Here is a 4,549-nt window from a genome sequence, read left to right as displayed (position 1 = left end):
CTCATGATGATGCTTCAAAAAAAAAAAAAAAAAAAAGCGGTCTTCAGAATGGATCAAAGGCTGTAATTTCCATGCCATTTCTGTCCAATTTTCTTTTCTCCTAATGTTTTCACTTTTTGAAATGGCTATGATTGCAATCCAATTTTGCCCACACAGCACTGCATGCCTAAATGAACCATTTATCACAAACTTTTTGTCTTTTTGATGCTTGAGATTTTATTTGCTTAGAAAATTTTTTTTCATTAATGTTTACCACTTAAACTGCATTACAATTACCTTCAGTAATTACTACCTGTTGAGGATTATATTATTCTATTCTTCAGATGTGGCATCAAAAGTCCCCATTTCAAACCAATTATATGTTAGTACTGGAATTCACTGCTACTTCCAAATAAGGAACTCCTTACATTACATACTTAAATTTGACCCTCATACTGACTTCCAAATACTTCAAAATTCCTAGGCTTGATGTTTCATGTTTCTTCCTGTGGATAATATGATAGACTTTTGTGAATTCACTAGGTGTTACTGTCCCTTTGTATCTGTTGGCCTATTTTGAATCATTGTGCTGGGAATGTTCAAGTTATTAGCTATCACTTTATGGCATTGACTCATAGTTATTCACTGGAAAACTTTTCTACAATTCACAAAGACATCAATACAGATCTAGAAAAAGATGAGTCTGTAGACCATATATACAGTTTGGCTCCTTTGTCTACTAATTTTCATGGAAATCTGCAAGTAGGGGAATACTGCAAGTGCATTTGCTAATGGCCTGTGCTTACCTTTCACACACACAGGGAATAGAGAAGGTAACCGCTATGAATAAATATATCAGCTAAAAGGTAGAAGAGGGGAGTGAATATAAAAGGATGCAGATTAAAGAATAACTTTTGGTGATGATTGCCAAGATTCAGTTTATAAAAATGACTGGGTCTGAAAACGTTTGTGGAAAAATGAAATCTAAGTAGGAGTTATTTCAGTGCAAAAGTTGTATCATTTGAACATAGTTTCTTCATAATACATATTTCCTATGAATATTTGGAAGATCCTTTGTACTTAAGTTCTGAGATTTCTTTATTGTTTAAAGTAGATAAATGCTGTTTGGGCTTTCTATTTCCTTTACCCTGTAGATTCAAATAATTTTTTTGTTTGTTTGTTTCAAAAATCCCAGACCAGATATATAAACCTTTAGGAAACATTCTCTGGAGAATTTCATCACCATGTGAATGAATTCTTCCATTGTATCACCCCATTGAGCCAAATTCTAAAATTTATTATTTTTCAGAATTGCTGAAGTGTAAATACTTTAAAAAAATTATTATCATTAGCATCTTCTGCTGTCTTCTGAGACGAGTTTCTGAAGTATATTAAAATATCACACTCCTCAAAAGCCTCATCCTTTCAGATGAGGAGTTTGTATTCTGGCATCCTTATTACAGTGTGGTGGTTTGTTCTTTCATTTACTTTTGAGAGATTTTTGCTATATGGTGCATGCACTTGCCATAGAGACAGAGAGAGACAGGGAGACAAAAGGCGAGAAATTACCACATAGGGGTAATGGCCATGCTGCAATCCATTCTCCTCCATTTTCTTTGGGAGTTTGGGTATGCACATACATGCCCCTGGTGTGAGTTTCATACTACCAGGTCTGGGACTTGAACCACAGTTGACCATGTGGGAGTCCAGTGCACTTAACCACCAAGTTGTCTGCTGGTGCCTAATGCGGTGGTTCTTTAGGCTTTGGAATCAGGACTTGGTTTGACTTCTAGCACTTTCATGATCATCTGTGTAGTCCTCAAAAAGTATTGAACTTCGCATGCCTCAGTTTTTTCTTCCAAGAAAGTGCCCAAGATTATACAACAAATTATAGAGAAAGGGCCAGTTTTTATTATTTTGCAGTTGTTTTTGCTTATTCTTTGGTAACTTCCTTGATCCTTTGCTCCATAGGACCTAAAACACTTGGTGTGTAGACAGAGGTAGAGCAGCATAACAGCATAATTATTTAAAGCATGGTCACTGGGGTCTAACTATTGGGTCATTGGGAAAGTCATTACTCATTTTTGCATAGAGAAACACAAAAATATACGTCATAACTTTTCTGATGATCTAATATTTGGGTTTTAATCACTGGCTGTGTAATGCTGGTGAAGTTACTTAAGCCCTTTGTGCCTCTATTTAACTTGTATGAAATTAGGGCTGTTGGTAATGATGTCAATTTCATTACTGTTTTGAATAGTACATTGCAATATACCAAGTATACTATTAGGAAAGGTGACGGCACCTTGCACATTGTGAGCACATGTTGGTTATTACTCATATTGCATGGCTTATGTTTGGTACGGCTAAACACTTCTTGTTATAAGCAAAATTATTTTGTTTCAAGGTATTGAAAGAATAAGATAAACTTTAAGCCTTAGTCAGGATCAGTGGCATGAGTCTGTAATCCTCTCTACTTGGAAAACCAAGGAAGGAGGAGTATAAATTCAAGACTGGGCTGGGTAACATGGTTAAGACCCTGTTCTCTAAAAGGAATCCTTCAAACCAAAAAATAAACATTATCATAAATATTTCTATAATTATGGTAGTTATGACCTTTAAAATTTATTTATAGCAAGGTAACAAAGTTCGCTAACTCCTATCTTTTGAAACTTTTTTCTTTTTGGAGAGGTTTTTTGCTATAGGGAGCATATACTCGCCAGAAAAACAGAGACAAAGAGACAGAAAGTGAGAAATCACCCCCCAAGGGGATGGCCACACCACAATCCCTTCATTCTCCTCTCGGGATCTTGGGCACACATGCACACGTGCCCAGCATGAGTTTAAGCCACTGGGTCTGGGACCTGAAACACAGTCAACTACATGGGAGTCCACTGACAAAGCCATTATGCCAACTGCTGGTCCCCTTTTGAATCTTTTTTTATGTTCTAAATGTCATTAGGTATGATGGCACATGTCTATAACATAAGCTACTTTTTGAAGCTGAGGTAGAAGAATTGTGAGTTTGAGGCGAGCCTGGGCAATATAGTGAGACTCTGTCTCTAAAATAGATACATACGTACATACATACATACATACATAAAATTTAGAATACATTTTTAAATGAAAATTAAAGTTATACAGATTTGTTACCATCTAAACCATTTGGTAAAAGACTAGAAATGAAAAGATAAGGTTTTTTTTTTTTTTTTTTTTTTTTTTTTTTTTTTTGGGGGGGGGTTTTTCGTAAACCGTGTGCTCGCCACACAGACAGGGAAAGACAGAGAGACAGAAAGCGAGAAATCACTCCCCAGGGGGGATGGTCATGCTGCAATCCCTTCTCCTCCATTCTCCTCTTGGGCATGCACACACATGCGCCCAGCTTGAGTTTTAAGCCACCGCATCTGGGACGTGAACCACGGTTGACTACATGGGAGTCCAGCAACATAGCCATTATGCTAACTGCTGGCCCAACAGATAAGGTTTTGAGATTTTTTAGAATGCGATTTTTTTTTTTTTTGAGAATTTTGAACTCAATGATGAGTACATTGATGAAAAAAGTTGAGAAAACAACTCCCCCAAATTTATAGTGCAGAGAAGCCATGAGTGACTTGGGTGTTGTATTGGAAAACATGCATAAAGAATTTCATAGATGCTTTTAGTGCTTTTTTTTTTTTTTCTAAACAAAGTAAAGTTTCATGAATAAAGTAAACTTAGACATGGAACAAGTCACATAGTAAACAGTATAAAAGTTTATTCCTAGGACTAGATGTTTTCTATTTCTTTCTTCATTTTTTTAATTGCCAGAGGGCACATATGCTCACCAGAGAGAGAGAGCAACAGGAAAAGAGAGAGTGCGAAAACAGCCCCCAATGGGGTGTGGTCATGCTGCATCCTTTCTCTTCCATTTCTTTATCCTGTTGGGATTTGGGGCATGGCACATGTGTCTGGAGTGATGTTCAAGCCATCGGTGCTGGAATCTGAACTACAGTTGAGCATGAGTTATCTGGCTATTTTAATCACTAGACTATGAGACTGGACTGTAATTTTTCTATTTAATGAACAGATCCCCTACTACACTTAAGGTTTAAGGACTTTTATTAGACATTTTTCTCTCCCCTTAGATACCTATAGCTGCACATGTATTGGGTTGTCAGAAAAACTGTGTGCACTTTGGCATACAAAAACAGAAAAATACTTCATGACTTTTCCAACAACCCAATATTTAACTGAAATGATTGCTACTTGAGGCAACTGATCAGTTTTTTTGGTAATTAATATAGAAAGAGTCTTTTAAATTCACTATTACTTTCTAGCTTAGTGAAGTTTGCTAGTTTACTTTTAAATCTCAAGAATGTTGCTGCTATATGAGAAGAGAATTCAATTTAACCAACATTTATTGATCAAGTACTATGTGCGGAACAGCTTGCTCTATGATCTTAAGTGCAGAATAAGGTGATAGTTCTCTTCTTGAGGACTAATTTAACTCACTCCAGTAGGTTCTATGTCCCTACCGAGTACCTTCTCCATTAGGAGAATAGAGTTCCAATGGTAAGAAATGACTAAGCAG

General features: G+C 36.4%; 1 protein-coding gene across 2 annotated transcripts in view; it reads right to left on the bottom strand.

Moving 5' to 3' along the window:
- SYT1 (synaptotagmin 1) overlaps positions 1–4,549 on the bottom strand; it is a 661,960-nt gene that overhangs the window by 345,441 nt on the left and 311,970 nt on the right. The gene's annotated exons all lie outside the window — the stretch shown is intronic.

This window comes from Tupaia chinensis, unplaced genomic scaffold (genome assembly GCF_000334495.1).
Source record: "Tupaia chinensis unplaced genomic scaffold, TupChi_1.0 Scaffold000085_1, whole genome shotgun sequence".
In the NCBI taxonomy this organism is placed as follows: Eukaryota; Metazoa; Chordata; class Mammalia; order Scandentia; family Tupaiidae; genus Tupaia; species Tupaia belangeri.
The sequence above is the reverse complement of the archived record's forward strand: the minus strand, read 5'-3'. Positions and strand labels throughout refer to the sequence as shown.